Here is a 19,364-nt window from a genome sequence, read left to right as displayed (position 1 = left end):
TTTATTTAACGAATTTTTTTTTTAGATTTTTTCTTCTTCTTCTTCTTTTGAACGAAATAGTAAATATAGAAAAAGTTGGTTATAAAATTTGGAAGTAAATATGAAAGATAAAATATTTTTGTAGTGAATTTCACATACTTTTAGATGTTATTATTCATGGATAAATGTTAACAGAAAAAAATTAGCTTATGAGTTTAAAAAAAAACAACTTTTGTTTGGATTCCATAGCCAGAAGAGTTTTAGATGTTTATACGCAATATAAATCTTGAAGTCATTTTTTTCTAGCAAAAATTACAAACAAAATAGCTTTATAAATTTTAATTTTATATTTACATAGATAGTTTTATGTTGTAAATTTTTGACAAACTGATATAGTAACTATTTTATTGCTGATCATTTTCAAAAAAGTTTATTCTAGTATATCCCTATAAAAATGCAACCATTTTTAAAAATTGAAATGATAAATTGAATTGATATATACAAACGATCGCAAAACAATTTAAATTTAATCTAAATAATATTTAATTATATAATTAGATATGTTTTTAAAATTATAAATTACCATTTTTTTCCAATTACAAAATAACATAATGTAGAAATTGAGTAAAATGCAAATTTTTTTGGGAAGGAATGTCACCAAAATATAGTTCCAATATTTGAACAATACTTGATTTCATTTTGAAAAATTTCGATAGCACGTTCTTCATGATTAAACATGATTAGTTAAATTTTACATAGAATATTACTATTTCTACAATGTAGTCCAAAATTAAAATCCACATATTAAAGAAAAAATTAAATAACTTCAAAAATACTGAAAACAATATTTCTAGAAGCTGGGGACTTTTAAGAATCTGGGTACCAAAAACTATTTTCTTGCTTTGTTTATTTAGATACTTTTCAGTGAATACTTGCCTTCATTTGGGGCGATTAATTCTTTCCAATAAAATAAAAATTCAATTCTCCACTCCAAATGCATTAAAGAATCCTCTGATATTATTGCAAATAACAATCTTACAAAATATCACACAGCATAACGCAATCTATTTTTTAATACTTGATGACAAGACTAGTTACATTTACATAGTACATTAACGTTTTAACATAGTACAGTTTTGTCCAAAATTAAAATCCGCATCATATTTATAAAATAAATAGCAAGGTATTTATAGTGAAGTAATAATGTGAAAATAGTTACCCTAATTGAAAACAAAGAGAGAAAAAGAACAAAAACTTAAAGCATATTTTATAATTGAAACACTTGCCATTCTTGGCAGCTTCTTGATTCATCGGTAATGCAGAATATATATAAATTACTTATACAACTAGACGCTTATTATTCCATCAACGAAGTGTTTTCAAATTGGGCATAAATTTCAGTAATGCATTGATACAATAAATCCACGTTTATTTTGCGAATGAACCATTCGTGAGACAAGTAACTTCATATCAAAAAAACTTGAATATCTGAAGACCGTAATTTAATTTATTTCTCATTGGTTAGATGCATCACTCAGAATCTTGGTGTTTTTAATATATGTAAAAATGTTGAAATTGACTTGTTTGTGATTTTCTAGAGTAATTTATCATTTATACTCATCCACTGTAACCGATCTCAACTTGCTGCAAGAAAATATTATGTCTGTTTGTAAATTTGATTGTGTTGCGTAGTTGAAAGTTTGTTCCTTGTTCATGAAACTTTTCTATTGTTTGCAGTAGTACGTTAATGTCGAAGTTCATCAACATCAGTGACCCAGTTCTGTATCAGTACATATTTTAATAATTAAAGTTCTCAAAATTAAGCAATAACTTATTTCCGCTTTGTATCTTATTGATTTAATTTTCCGAACTCGGCATTCGGAAAAGAAATATGTATATAATGTACGCTTGTAAATGTTATTGTAATATGTGCATACACAATTATGTAAAATTATTTAATTAAATCTTGTGCATTTTTTGTGATTTCGTTTATTATGTTATTATAAAATGCAGCACTTATTGTAAAAATTTGTTCAATTAGAAATAAATTATGGCCATCTGTGTTTGACTATTTGCACAATTTTACCTTTTGTCAGCAATACTTTTCAAATTCAATTTTAACAATGATGACTGAAAATCTTCATTTACAGATTTCGAATACATGTCTTTTTGTGATTTGACCTTGCTTCCTTTCTTAAAATCAATGTTTAACAAAATCATTTTGTTAATTGCTCTCATGCAAAATGTTATTGATTTTTCATTGCATAATGCAATGACTGACATTCATAATTTGTGTATTTGAATGTTGAAATAGGGGTAACGAAGACAATTAAAAGGGTATAGGCTTAGTAGCCAATAAGCCAGTCAGTGTTTGAAAGCATATTATTGGTTTTTTAATTATGCTAATTTTTTTAATTTATTGTTCTTTAGATGTTTTAAAACGGAATTTAAAGCGTGCTTAGATTTAATTACAGATGTTCATAAATTGCATGTTCAATTACTTTCATTCTTACTTTGTAGACAACTTAAACTTGAAGAATTTTTTTTTCACTCAATGTTACTTTAACATGCTGCAATTTATGTGTATTTATATATATATATATATATATATATATATATATATATATATATATATATATATATATATATATATATATATATATATATATATATATATATATATATATATATATATTAATGTATTCACAAATATGCAATCTTTCACTGAAAGAAAATGAAGCTCATTGGGAACAAATATGCCGATACATTATTAAAACAAAGAAAAATGCTATTTGAGGAAGCAGCACTATTCTCTCCAGTTCGATGAGGATGTGGTTATTTATCCGATTTAGATGCTTTTAATTTATAAAATGAATATCTTCGGTTTTGCCATATATTTGATATATAACCATATCTGGCTATCATACCATAAAACCAATGGAATATTATCAAGCTATTTTAGGATAATCGAATATACAGGATGTTGCAAAATCATGTCTCAAAAGAAGAAAGTTTTAAAAAATTTGTTTGAATATTCGATTTTTAAATCTTGTAGAATTTGATTTTTTTTAATATAGCATGCATAAAATGCGATACGATTCGATGTTCATACTTTAGGTACATTGACGTATAGGAATCTAATGCATTTTTTGAATTTATGTTAAAAAATTTTTTGTAGTACTAAATACTCCAAGATTTCAACATCATGAATAATATGAAATTAATGAATTTTTGCATAAAATCTGCTTTTAAATGTCCTAAAAGAATGAGCTCCAAATGCAAAAAAAAAAAAAATGTGTTTTAGCATATTGTTAAATGGATTACACACATTACATTAATATGCCTGAGTGAAAACCATAAAGTGTCTGGTTAATATATGTGTTTCATTCTTGTCGGATTCAACAACTATCTTGAAAAATAGCGTTTCATGAAAACGAAATGTATTGCTTATTATCACATTTAATATTTTATTAATTTTAAAATATTTCACTCTGTACTGAAAGATAAACAGTATTTTAGAAATTAGTTTTCTTATCTGAATTTATTCTCAAATTCTAATATTTTTCAATTTTTAACATATACATGATGCGATTGACTTCAAAACTTTGTTTCAGTTCTATCCCACCTCTTTTGCCTAGTATTAACCATCTCTATGAGAAAAATGGCGGGGTTTTTTTTATTTTGAAGTTTTTTTAAACTGTTTTTAGTATAAATTTCCCTTCCCTTTAGATGCTATGCGATACAAAATCTTCAATTTGTTCGGTAGGTATGTATAATGAAACTTCTGTAATATTTAATATCTAAAATCTTAATATTATATGCTGTGGTACTTAATAGGCAGTAAATACAGCTTTAAAATGACATTTTTACTGGAAAATATGAAAGCCAAACATAAACATGGAATAATCGAGACACAATTCAATTGCAAAATAATCTTAAACATTTACTTAAATAGACACGTATTTCAAACAGAAAAGTTAACTAAACACTTCTCATACTTAAAATTTAAGAAATAAAATGAGCCTTTTAAATTAAGAGTAAGAAACTAAAATTATTATTCAATTTTATCAACTTCAAATTTGCAGAATACTCGCTGTAATATCTAGGTATTTCTTTAAGGAACATTGTAAAAGAAGTAAATTTACTCAAACTTGAAAAAAAATCTTTTTTCACTCGTGAACATATAATGTCGATAAAAATCGACTTGCGAATTTAAAAAAAAATTATATCATGTATTGACATTTAAGTGCCGGATTGCAAATGAAACATATTGTCCTATTTCCTATTTACATCAATGCAATATTGTTTCGCCAGGTAAATAGTTCTTTGCCATATCATATAAAAAGTTTATAGCAATTACACATCTTTAATACTTTGCTTGCAAATTTACATTGAGTTTTTTTGGAATAATCTGTCCACAATTTCAAATTTTTGCGTCACATTTATGATTTCATTCTTTGTTAAATCATATTTGTATATTTTCTATTCAATGAAATCTAGTCTGTCTTTAAAAAGAGTTATTTTAAAATTTGACTTGTGCCTCGCGATTTGTTTTCTGCTTATTATAAACATTAATATTGTATCCATTGGCAAAGTGAAACCGAAGAATACTCCCAACGGTTATAATTCGTATTGGTGTTATGGATATAAAAATAACAAAATTTTAAAACTAAATTTTTGTCTAGAAAGCGATCGAATCAATCTTCGATTGAAACTTACGTAAATTGTACGTGAATAAATTCTTAAAGACATCTTACATATGAATAAATATTTAGGAATTTGGTAATCATCATTTCATCGTCTTAAACTTGCTATTAGAATAAATTAGAATTTTAAATGTGAATTTAAACATGCGATTAATGTTATTTTCAATAATGTTATTTCAACTTGAATATATGTATTAACGTTTAGCTAATAAAGATTTAGATAAAATTATAAAAATCAGTGTCTTTCTTTGCTGTTTCTCAGCTAAAATTTAATTCAGGATAAAGTATTCAGATAATTTTAGACTTCAATTTGTAAAAAATTATTTTCATGTACTATATCTACAAGTGAACCCTTTCTATAGGTATAATTAAAATTTTAATGCTACTTTATGAAATGTCTTTGACTTTCATTAAACCTTATTTCCAATTCGCTTGATTTCGCTATCATGTATTTACTCACACTTTTAATATTAAATTGACCCTTCCTAGGATATGATTGATATAAAATCAAATATTAAGTCCAAAAAATATTTAGAGATTTTAAATAGCTCTTCTACAACTTCTGAAAATTCAAAATTAATGACTTAAATCCACATAAACCCAATAACAAGATACAAAAATATATTAAGATAGTTTATTTTGAATTTCTTAAGTATTTAAAGAGTCAAAAGAAGGAAACAAGGCCAAATATTATGCTAAGTACCGGTTTTCTCACCTGAATATTAGGGTTTCATTCCAGCCAGAAAGGATGGTGTCTTTCTTTCTAATGGTTAATCAATTAATTTAAGAATTGTCTTTTAGAAAATAATTTTTATGAACATCGGTAAAATTCAACATTTTATCTTCAATAAAAGTTACATTGAAGCTTCTCATGCTATTTAACTTTTTATTTAGTTTTAGTGAAAACTGCCATTAACTGTACATTAATAAGTTACACAGGAACTAGGGATTAGTTATTCAGAAGTTTTAAAATTATTACGAAAACTGCATATGGAAATAATTTATAAAATGTACTCTTGATTCTTTTGTTCTGAGATTAATAGAAGTAAAATTATTTTTATTTTACGTTAGCAAAAATGACTACAATGGACAGAAATACTCACGTCGATAAATAAACACTATATATTAAATATAAATTCTTTTATATTCTTTTCTTTGAATATCTAATTTTAAATTTAATGCATTAATAATGTATAACAAATGCTATCTGATAATATAAATTGAAAATTCAGCACGTGCAAGAAGTCAATGTTATACGAAGAAATGAATGGCCTACAGGTAGCATAAAGTGGCCAAATATGGCTGAATCTCCATTAAACGTCACAAAACCATCATATGACTTAAACTAGGACTTGCTTTGGAAATTGGATGCACCCGTACATTTATATTCTCAGACCAGCATTTCTTTAAAGCGCATACTCTTCTTACTATTGTTATCTTTATGATAGCTGATTAAAAATCAAATTAAAAGAAATTTTTTATGATGCAGGGGAGGAAGCCGATTTATATCGTCAAGCTGATTTAAGTATTCAACACATATTCCTTTAATCACCTTAGAAATTCCAGGATGCAGAAATAAATGGGCTGTTCAAGTTGCTTAAAAAACTATTTATCAAAACTTCAAGACATTAAAACCAAAACACTTTTCACTGGCTCACCCAATATTACTAAAAAATGCAGCTTACTTGTATTTCTCCGCACCTTTCGCTACGCGCATCCGCGCCAAAGAGGATAGCAAAGCCGTTTACGAAGGGAGGAAAAGAGCTCTAGTTAGATGCAACAAATATCAAGCTGATTAAAAGTGTAATTGAATATCCCTTTCAAGGAAAAACATTAATTTTGTCTACTTTACAGATATTTTAGTAACAATACGCATTAGGCAATGAAAATTTAAAATTACTTCTAGACATATTACTATGCCAGTCAATTTGAGGTACTTCTTACTACAACGAAAATATTATAAGTGTGCAATGAAAATAATATACGTTGCACAATAATGATATAACATTGTTATTGCTTCAAAAATTCAGGATGTTTAGATATTAGGCAACTCCTGATGTATTATATTTTGGATAATTCTTGATATATAATATTGTTAGATCTTTTCCATATCAAAGTTTTAATAACTGGTTCAATGTTCTAGGCTGGAGAACTCTATCCCAAGATTTCACCATGGAAGATATACAGTAAAGTTTTGATATTTCGATTTCTCTAGAAATATCGGTTAATAGAAGACAGTATGCTTTTGATGATATATTTAGAATTCTTAAGTTTTCACATGAAACAAAAATTGGCTACGTTGGTTTATTTTTCGGAAGTATGGATGATTACTTGAAAAACGCTATTTTGTATCATACTTCCTTCATAAAAGTTGAATTTACATTTCAAATAAACATATATTAATACAGTCGGATCATTGTGATATCTTTCTTTTTGATAGCGCAATATTAAAATCAGTCTTATGGGGAGAAATAAATTTTCACAAACAAGAAAGGGGATTGGCAAAAATTGATAAAACATATTAATTCGCTGTATTCATTACAATTGTCTGAAATAATAATATTTTAATAAGACCTAATTGGATTTTCTTTTTATAGAGTTTAGTTTTAACTTTCATTTCAGTTATTAAACGGAATCTTACTATTTATGCAATCGTAATATAGAGTTTGTTTTATATTTTTCTTAATGTTTTGTTTTTTTTTAAATTTTGTTCGACTAAAAAGTTTAATAGTTTTTACCGAACATTTTCTAAACCTGAAAAAGTTAAACACTTTATAAAATATGTTCAAAGTAATTATAAAAAATTTTGAAAATGTCTTCATATCAGATTATTTTTATTTCTATGATTATTAAGGGATGTCTCACTACCTTATCACTTATCATTAATTCTAATATTTAAAGTGGGAATTGTTTGGCAACAAATTAATAAAATGCGCAATTTATAGAAATCTGCAAAACATTTCCATATAGAACTTTTATGGAAACTAATATTAAAGAGCTAAAATCTATAATAAATATACACATTTAAAGTGAGTGGAAAGTTTTTTATTGTATTTATAGAACTCTTCAAACTTTGAAACGAAAGTTTCTTAATATTGATAGGCTCCATTTCCTTTTATACTTTTTCTCAGCTTCAGTAATGTCCTGATACTTTATAAATTTGCAATTCTCTTGGAAAAATTGAAGGTACACAAAGAGAAATTGAATTTTCTGAGATTTTGAATCCCGAACTTGTGATATGACATGAGGATTTAATCCTCCATTCCTTTATAATTAACTGCGGATTTATTCTCTTATATCCTGAAGTAACCTCATTAAAACTATTCTAATCCTTTTTCTGGTCGATCGGAAGATCGGCATGAAATTTTTCATCTTTCAGGAAACATTTTAATTCATCGGTTGAAAAAAAAAAAAAAAAGATGAACTTCTTCAACTTTAAATGAATTAATCAGGAAAATATTGATATTAAATAAGTGTAAGTATCACTATCTTATTATATGGTCTTGTTTACTTCATTAATCTAAGTTTGATATGAGTTTGAGAAAAATAATTCACAGAATCAAAAATGTTTTCACTGTTTAACAGTTGTTGAATTAAAATTCTCCACAACCAAAATTTACAAAATAAAAACTAGAACTCGCTATCAACTTTGTATCCCATTTAAGCTTTCTTGAAGCATTGAAAAAAGATTGACAGATTTTTGTTCAATTTATAATTTTGTAGTTGAACGCACAATTAGTCGTCTGACTTGAAAAATCCTCTTTTGTTTCATGCTGCCTTTTCTGCTGATTTCAAATATCGAGTAACTATTCCTAACACTTTTTTAATTATCAGTGGTTACAAAAAGAACCGGCATCGATTTCCTTCCATGAATAGAAAAACCAAAAACGTTCTTAGAAAAGTTAATGATAAACGTGAGAGAATTTCAAAAGGGCTGATTCATTGAAAGTTTTTATTCCTTCAACTTAACTAATACTAATTAAAGGTTTCTTTTCAAGTCTCAGTTTCTTGGAATTAGAACCATCAAAGCTGAAAGACTCGCCAAATTAGATCTCCAGTTTTCTGACTCGCCAAATTAGATATACAGTTTTCTGTTTTGTCTCTATAGCTTTCTTGAATTGAATAAATGTAGAAATGTCTATTACTTATTTCGCTTGTTTTCGAATTTAAAAAAAAAGTAACTTATTAAAGCATTAAAGTTCAATAATTCATATAGTGTTCTTCGTAGGACATCCATGTTGTTATCGTAAATGTTTTTTTGTCCTACTTCAACTGCATTTAGTAATTCTATTCAATAAAGTGTTGTCATCTAGAAATTTACGATATCTAATGTATTTTTGGATGATTCTTTTTTCTGAAATACGTATTTTAATTCCATTTGTAATTCTTCAAACAATAATTAATACATGCAATCTATTTCTTTACCCTTGACATCAGGAAAGGCTTCTTAAATTTTTCAGCTAAAAGCTACAAAATTTACAGGAGGTGAGTTATAAATAGATAAAAATAAGTGACACCGTGTACTTCTGAGATCAAGATGGATTTCTTAAACTAAATTTATACGAAATGAAACATAAATAAACCGAAATAAATGATGTCGCTTACATGCGATATCAGTATAGGTTTCTTACTTTGGTAGCCCAGAATCTATTAAATTTATATGATAAAGTCATAAATAGATGAAAATAGCTGACAATATAAATAAAAAGCAATTAAATCAAATGATCTGGAATGAAATTCATTAAATACTTATCCATTCCAAAGTAATGACAGAGCTTTCCTTTTCAAATGACTCCTCTGAACTCCTTATCACTGGACATGCCAACTCTGTCGGGGGTAATTCCACACAAAAATTTATTGATGTTTATAAAAGCAATTGGTTTTTATCATTTTATATAAATTCCACCTTTTTAAACCTTTTTTAACCTTTTAAAGGGCCATTTTTTTCTAGTCATATTATGTTAAAATATTTTTAGGCTTGAAATTAGAATAAGAAAATTGATTCATTTAGCTTATTAGATAAATTTAATTTGATTAATTAATTAATTTGGTTAATTAATAATTAAGTAACAAATCAAAACACATCATTTTGTGTGAGATAAAGAACTGAAGCATCTAAGATTCTGACATTAAAAAATTTTTCAGAACTTATGCCAATCTACATAATTTCATACAAAGATTGATAAATTTGGTGGGAAGCATATCTCCCACGAACCTAGAAAGGGTTAACATATCACCGTTTTAATGTAAACCTTTAGTGCATATTTTGTTCTTACTAAAGTTTTTTAGATTATATTTAAAAGAAATCTTTTATTAACCTTACGTCTGGCGCAGTATAGCCTTTCTTGGCCCTTGTACCATTAAAACAGAAAACCAACCAACCTTTTCAAATACCATCGCACAGCTCATGTATAGCGACGTAGAGTGAAATTTAATTATTTCCATAATGCAAAAAATGTATTATCCATTAGAAAATGAAGCATCATCCAATTACATTCAAAACTACTTAAATACATTCTTCATCGTTCATCGTACTTCTGTATATAATAAGAATAATGTAGAGAACCACATCATATATTTATGGAAGATCGCCACCGAAGATGAATTTTATGAATTAAAACGAATTTGTATCTTTCAAAGTAATCTCGTTTAGCAATTGATGATTTCGACATTTTTCAATAGACCTAAATTCTTTCAGAGCAACCATTCAGACCAAATTTCGGAATTCTTGACGTCCGATACGATCTGACTGTTGAAGCTCTCTTCACATAGTCCGTTTGGAAATGATTAATTCTGATATGAATCATATCAATTAGCATGAGAATAACTTCCAAAATATCGATTTTACGTCCCTTGTATTATAATTTCTTAAGATCTTTCATTAAATTTAGAACGTATTAAGTACAAACATAAAGCAAATGTATAAACGTATTTCCTAGTAGTGTGTTAGGAATTCGGGATATGATATTTGCATTCTACTGTAACTAGACCAGTATAGTGCATATTAAAACACGAATCATTTCAAAACGCCCCTTCTGAAATATATGTTGTAAGAAATGATTAATACCGCTCATGCCATTTTAATGGAATAATTTTATATTTCGGTAGCATATTGGTATCGTGTTCAGATGCTTTACACTCTTACTACCCTTCCTTCCTTTCTAAGGTTAATGATTGCAATTAAAAAATGGAATCAAACTGAATAATAATAGGCAGGAATTGAAAAAAAAATCTTTCAGTTCATAATGCGAGGCAAATATTTATATTAGCATAGAAAAGTTTTTAATTGGTCCTATACTTGGATTTAGGATTGCATTAAATTCACATATAGGATCAATGCTTCCAGACAAATTTGTATTTTTTTTTAATTCAGAAATGTTTAATTCATTCTTTTTCTTTATTACTATGAGACTCCATAGAAGCAAAAATGCTTTTTTACATTTGTGGAATGTCGCATTTGGTTTTTATTTGGCGGAGTGCTGTAGTAGAAAATTTACTTTGTTATTTGCACAAATTACAAATGGTTATAACCTTATTGTAAACGTAGATGTTAAGAAATGATTTAACACAGTACAGAAAGCGGCTTAAATATTTGTATGCATAATTATTTCTCTGAGTGTTTTCCATTAAATATGACTTCCTGGAAGTAGGATTTTACTATAGGAGATTTAACTATTTCTTAGTAAAATATTAATTGACCTATGTCGCTTCTCTGGGATGTATGTCCCTTCTCTGGGATGAAATCCCTTTCACTAATATTTACAGACATCTCGTAGTGGACTTTCAGTTCTTTAATTGTTCCATGCAGAGGATGCATTAAAACAGAATGTAGACATATCATAACAAAATAAGACATTAAAAGTCAGTTTTAGAGAATTTAGATAATCATAGGGAAAGCAAGCAGGTGGAGGACATAGACAATTAATGGTTGTAAACACATTTCCCTTTGTCAGTCGTAAAATTCATATCGTTCCATGGATTTTGTCTATGTGATCATTGTGTTATGAAATCTATAATACCATTTGCTTACAATGCGAGTCTCAACTGTAGAAAAATATATTTACAAGGTTCATTAGATGTTGATTGGAAGCTAAGTCAACGAAATCTGACAGTGATAATATGCCGACAAAAATAAAAATTCTAGATAATACAGGAAATATGGCTCTAATTCCGAGAAATAAGATCTCCTAAAACTCAAAAATTCGGGAATAATTCGATAAAATTCTGCTACACCTCAGGCTATTAATATAAAATATTAGAAAAAGGTCTCCTTTGAAAAGGAATTCTCACCTTGTTTATAGCGATACGATCTGGTTAGGTCAAGTGTTGTTTATTGAGCTGTTTGATTTGCGATTTTCTGTCTGCCTGTGTGTTAATAAATTCTACATTTTTTTCATGTTTACATACTGACTTTGTTTATCTGTATGAAGCGGTTTCAGTGGAATAAAACGAGGTTTTCCATTAATCAATATTTGGACATCTCTACTCTAATATAGATTCTCATCGGTCGCAAAAATAGAAAAAAACCATGCAGGACACTTTTTACTTATCGATATTAAACTTTCTTTTTTTTTTCAGTTAAATTTCTTCGTTCTACTACCTGTCACAAAGAAGATACAATTATTTGTCGTAGGTGAATGGGTTTTGACTGTATATTTTCAAATAATATGACTGGCGAAAAAATTTCCAGTTCTTTTTCCTAGAAACTGTGCATAGGTTTCATATAATTGAAGATATCATCTGTTTGACCATTGAAATTATTTTCATTTTTATCAGCATGAAAACCTAAACAGCATTTGAAAAGCATTATGTGTTAACTCTTTCATATTAATTGCTGGCTCTGAATTTTCAAATTATAAGACTCTACTATTTACAGCAGGTTTAATATTGTCATTGTTTACGACAGTGTTTAAATATGTCCACTTTAAATATATATTAATTTGCTTATACTTTTTTTTTGTATATAATATTGTGCCAGCACTTCTTCATTTAAGTTTAATTATATTAACTTCCCATTTTAAAGCTACACTAGGGCTATTTTGGGACGGACATCATAATTTTGAACCGCGGCCAGATGATGAGGATGACACCTGAGCTGGTAGTAGAAGTGGTCACCCTGAAATTTTGGCATATTCCCTCATGCAAGCCCATCTTCCACTCATCAATTATAATACCTACTTCTGCCAATACCGTAAATACCACGAGTCCTCAGATATTTATTTTCAGAGCATTTTTATTCTCAGATATTTATAAGAGTTGTGTCCTTCGTAGCATAATAAAAGAATCCTATTTCGAATTTTTTATCTTTCTTTGGACAGATTAAAACCGAAATCTCACGCAAAACTAAAATTTCAACAAAAGTATCTCATATCAAATTTTATAGATTTCATTTCTTTTACTAGTTGTCACAATCACATACATGCAAATATACAGACTAACATGCGATCTAAATTTGTCATATTTAGTTCAGAATTTCAGGAAGATGCATGCATGGAATACTAGCACTGTGTACCAAATGCCATTCATTAAAAATGCTTGCGGTTTCAGGTTTTAATATCTAAGTACAAACAAAATTACAAAAAAAAAAAAAATGTAAATATGTAGATCTGTCTCAACAACTCGTTGGATTTGCATGGTATTAATATACTTCTTAAAGATTAAAACTATTGATCAAATTTTAATCATATACCTCTTTATGTCAAGTAGTTAACGAGTTCAATTGTATTCAAAGAAACAAACTTTCGTCAATGATTATATTCTGTCAATGTCCACATTTTTGTCAATTTTTGCCCAAAATTTGATAAAAATCAAGAAATTTGTTGTAAAAGCACATTTTAAATTTAATCCTTCTGGTTTCTAACAGTTCTAAATGTTTTGAAATATCATGTTCATAGACAGACAGAGCTGCAGATGGATAGCTGTAATTGCAAGAATATTTTTCAGTTATCAAGATGTTCTGAAAAGAGGAAAATTTTCAAATTCTTGAGTTCAAAATTTTTGAACGGTTACAATACCAATAATTTTAAGTATAAAGAATATTTTTATCGAAGACCAAAAAAAAACAATACAAAAAGAACCGAATCAAATATACTTTATGTAAAATGATAAAATCTGTATTGTGTTGGGAAAACCGGTGTGTTATTTAAAAGGGAGGTCTTTCAGCCGAAATATATTAATATTTTCTTTTACTTCTTCTTTCAACTGTCTTGGTCATTTTTCTGAGTGGAAAACGTAAGAGAATAATAACATGTTTATTAAGAGGTTGCTTTTCATTATATAAATAGGGAAAAGGAAAATAAATGTAAATTTAAAATAAATTAATAATAAAGTTAACTGAGTGTTTTCTTTTTGCCTGCCAAAGAGATTCTTTGAAGTATTTAATTACTTCAGTAATTAACTTTGTCATTTTTAGTTTACTTAGTTCCACAAAGTTAACAATTATTTTCTTATTTATGAAAAGAAATTTAAGTAAAGACTATTTACTTATTTATGAAAAGTAATTGGAGAATGTTACTCGATTGAAGTAACTCCCACGTGAAATAGGAGAAAGATTTCTCATTTATGGTATAGACTTTAGATGATTTTTTTTTTAAATGATGCGATTCTTTAGAGAAGAATGCTTTATTGTTCTACTTGTGCTGAAATTACATTAAAATACTTCTTTGTTAGTTCTGATCGCTACTTATTTTTATATTTCTCAATTAATCACTATTTATTTTTAAGCGGAAATATATTTGATATTATTGGTTTATGGAAAAAATTAATAATAAATAACCTAAATTGTTTTTCAAAATAATTTCATTTTGGAATAGACTGTGATTTGTAAAAATCTTTAATTAAAATATTAAACGAAATTTAACGAGTGGTTTGATAAATGTAACATTCCATAATGCAAATATTTTAAAGACAATTCTGAGTGCACCAGTCTAGCTTTTTCTGCAGTTAAATATATTTTCATAAACACACTGAAAACGCACGAAACATAAATATTAAATATTTACAAATTATAACAAAATATTTGAAGTAACTCGCCAATCAATTCTAGAAATTATATTGGCTGGTGGGTGGTTTTGTTTTTTGTTCCCTCTTAAGTGTTATAGCCAAGAACAAATTATTTTCGTGATTTGGTATAATTACAAAGTGGTATCATGGGATTACAGGTTAAATATGTTAGCTGTTTGATAAATACGCGCAAAATCAAAGACATGGCGCCAAAAACCTCTATCCAGATTATTTTTAGTTTCTGATGAATATTGAAGTATATCACAAATCTAAATCATTGTAAAATAGATATCTATCATCTATCTATTATACAATGCCTGATAGAAATTTGAATGAATGATTTCTCAATGATGATGAGGAAGAATTTTGTGCAGTAATGAATGAAACGTTATGAATACATCACCATCATGATGTAGAGAATGATGACCGAAATGTTTGAGTGCATATAAAGGCATTTTGTATTGCCTTTTATATAATATTTGGCAAAAATATTTTCAGGCGAAACAGTTGACCATGTTTTTGTGGTAAAGTGTTTTTCTTTAAATAGATTATTAGCTACTTTTCCTTATTTTGTACCTACCTTTGGCGACCTGCTGGTTTGCCGGGTAGCCTGGATGTATTTATTTTTAATTAAACAAGCAAAAACTTCATGCCCTAATATCGTTTAAGCTTGTAATAAATATTAGTCTTTTTCTACTAATTATCGTAGATGGTCTTTTCATTGTGCATATGACATCTCTGGCGAAAACCATTTCCATGACATTATAGACATAATTAAAACTTAATTACTTAGTTCTCTTTATTTAGCTTTCGCTTTATTGCAATTTCAGTTCCTTTATTCGTCATTAATCGTTCTTGTCTATCAACTGATTCATCGAGGGTATTAAATATGTTTCATTTCAGTTACATTGTTTAGATATAGCCTCGTGTCCATGATTCCGTTAGATTATCAGATTTTTACTTTTTCAGGCTCTAGATATACACTCCTGGTATGCCAAGAAGTATAACGCAAGGCTGGAAAATCAATACTCAATTGTCAGTGGAAGAAAATATCAAACGAAAAAGATACAGGTGCAAATGAAATAAAGTGGAGGGAAACAAGAATATAAAACACAAATTCAAACATTAAAACAAAATTGCTCACATGCTAAGGGAAACTTACAGTAATTAATTTTATATAATGGGAAACGTTTGGAGGAATGTTCTAAATAAGATATTCAAAATACGTAAAGCATAAATATATATGTAAGCAAACACACAGAAATAAATTCTAAATAATATGGGGAAAATGTTAATATATGTAGAAAGTGATGTAAAGGCTGGTTATTCTGAACAAGCACAAAAAAAGGAGGAGGTTATCTATATTGATCTTTAGTAAACGATTCATAAAACGGCATCATTCGGGTTGTTGTAGTAAGAACTTGCTGTAGTAAGTATCAAGTACTTGTCACCTGGACTTAAACACAATAGCTAGAACACATGTCAGTAAGCAACAAATTGAAGCTTTTTCAATGGGCTTTAAAGATTCCATGCCCAGTCAGAAACTAGGTGAACTTAAAATTAAGTCCAAATCTGTTAGTCTTTAAAAGTCTTTGTATGGAACGAATAAATCCTTTCGTTAATTGTGCATTATTAGATATTTGATATAAGGTATTCTACTCAGATATAACTTTATCCTTAAAGATATACTTAAAATACGATTTCGTAAAATATATAAACATTTAAAAGAATCCTCCTTCTTTAGCCTTCTACAGTAGAATAAATTCAAGAGGTTAAATAATTGATGAATCAATGAAAAAAATGGCTTGAATTACAGAACAACATTGCAAACAAATGTTGAAAATTGAAAAAAGCATATTAAAAAAAATAAAGAATGTTCAGAAAAACTTTAAAAGACAAATAAATTAATATCTTAAATTTAATTTTTCAAATTTTCAAAAGATGTAAAATTTACTTTTATAATGCACCATTTTTAGAAGTTAACATTCAGAATAAAGCTTATCTTTTATTTAAGCTCGGTGCATCTTGCCACGAATGGAAACTTTAAAACATTTTAATATTTTTGATAGAATTAGTTTAAAACAAATATAAATAATTACTATGAAAAAGCGAATTGCATAAAATGATGTATAACAAAGAATAATCAAATATCTTCCATACTGGTTCGTGAAATCTTATGTTACAGACTTTAAAATTGCGACTCGTCAGTCAAAAGATACAAACATCATTTGTCAAACAACGAAATAGTGATGTGTGAATTTTTAGTTCTATAAATGTGTAGCACTAGCCGTTTCGTTGGTGAAGTTTGAATAATATGAAAACGAACTGCGATTCTTTATGCTCCATTCGTTACCTTGCTCTGGTTTAACTTACATTTGTGAAAACTCTCAACAAATGATAGTCAAATTGGTGCATCTGGTATAGTAAGCTGTGCCAAGAATATTTGAAACTAATTAAAATGATTCAGAATGATTTTTTTTCTATAATCCAGAAGATCTATCTTTTTGTAAAATGGAGGAAAATGGTTTATCACTATGAGAAAAAGGAAAGAGGAAAACAATGTGTTTGTAGAGAAGAAATATGAAGGAGCGAAAATATAACTTTCCTATAATTCTAAAAATTAATACCAAACTTCTGGGATGCTCATTAAATAATTTTATTAGAATGTTTAGAAAAACACGATAATATTCTGGATAAAGTAATAAAAGGATAAAGTAGGAATTGAAATAATGGGAAAACTAAACTCACTTGTGAAAAAAATACAGAAATACACCAGATTACATTCCTTTAGATGTGAAAGCAAAACTTTGAGATGTATGCCACAAAGATTTCCAAATTATAATTCTTCTCTTTATTTGGATCTTTTGTATTATTATATTTTATTGAACATGAATGAAATCTTGCAAGAAAAAAAATCGTATAACGCATTTTGTGATTGTTAAAATATTGATATCTTTTAAAGATTTTACAAATCCTTCAATATGAATATAATGGAAAGTTCGTGAGTCGTTGAAGTAATTGTATAAATTTCAAAGTAGATTAAGTTGGTAATTTCATATAGTGTGTCCAGAAAATACAATGTTTTCTTACTTTTTATACCGATTTATTGAACAATCCTCATATCAAACAGTACAAGACCAAAAGTTATAAGTAGTATTATTTGATGAACTCATTTTCCAGAGTTTTTTTTTCAAATAAATTGGGCAAAATGTGTTTGCGCTTCAGCAGTGTAATAAATAAACTGTGCAATAACAGTGTAATAAAAGAATAACGTTTTGGTCTTGAAGATGTGTTTTTCTAGTCATTTAGGAGATCAAACAGAAAGGAAAAGTTTGATTCATCTCGTTTTGCAAAAAGCATATAATGATTCACATTTTTTTTCAATAGTTTTAGATGCTTTGAGCATTACTTGCATGTATTTTCGAAATATAGCAGGCAAATCTCATTTATTATTTGTGAAAATGATTATAAATTAATTTATTTTTTTTGTGATTTATCATACCATATATACAGCAAATTTTGTTACTTACATAATAATTATGGAAGGATATTTTGTATATTTCTAACATTTTATTAGAATTCTGTATATCTATTCGACGATTTATTTTAATTAATATCCTTTTAGGGAAAAATACTCATATTTTAGTTTCTTTGAAAGAGTGACTGAAATAACTCACTTCAGTATTGATATTTTTCTGAATACTAAACTTTTTCAACTTAAATTTTATAAATTGTTCTATATAGCTGGCTTGAAATTCAAAAAGAAAAATATGATATATGTCACTCATGCTCAATCAAAATCTCATTAGTAAAAATACTCCCTTTTCAAACATTTATGAAATTCAGTTTCGAATTGGATATATTACTCAAAAATATTTTGCGACATATTATGAAAATTTTGTATAAATTCATTCAAAACTTTGCATTGTATAAGCAAAAGGACTAGAGTAAAAATTTTGAGATATTAAAAGATTCGAAAGATTCGAAGCAGTATCTTTCGTAATTTCCAATTTAAGTCAACTTTTTTGAATATAACAGAAAATACTCCTCACGTCAAATAAGTGGTAGGTAAAAGTTTCACATCACTTTTTACTGTTTGTGAAATGAGGGGAGCAAAAATTGGAATCTTCTTTATCAGTTTCTATGCAATCCCTTCAATGCATCACCAAATCTTAATTTAAAATGAGATTTCAGATATTGATTTTTATACGATTTAAGATCAAGATTTTATACGATTTATTTCAGTCAGCCTTCTGGAAAAGTTTGTAATAATAAAGATATTTTTAATCAAATAAGGAATCTCTGAAATTATCTATTAGGTGAACTTTTATGGACAGAATTTAGTTTTGTAATGTTTTTGATATTCGCTTTGAGAATTAATTTTCTAATATTTTTTTCGCACTCTTAAGAACCATTCGCAAAATATTAACTAACTTTTGATATTGAAAACTATTATTTTATGAAGTTGAGAACAATTCAAGATAAGGTGCACTTACATTTTCAGCATATTCAAATTTAAAGTGTTGACACCCCAAATTTTTCCTGTATGAAAAAATAACAAAACTTTATCAAGGAGATATACTTTATCATGATTTTCCCCCACCATTTTCCTAAAACAAAAAAATTCATTTTATAACTTTTTGATTTGCAAAAAATAATAATAAATAAAATAAAAAT

The sequence above is a fragment of the Argiope bruennichi genome, chromosome 1 (assembly GCF_947563725.1).
Source record: "Argiope bruennichi chromosome 1, qqArgBrue1.1, whole genome shotgun sequence".
NCBI lineage: Eukaryota > Metazoa > Arthropoda > Arachnida > Araneae > Araneidae > Argiope > Argiope bruennichi.
Note: the sequence above shows the minus strand (reverse complement) of the source record.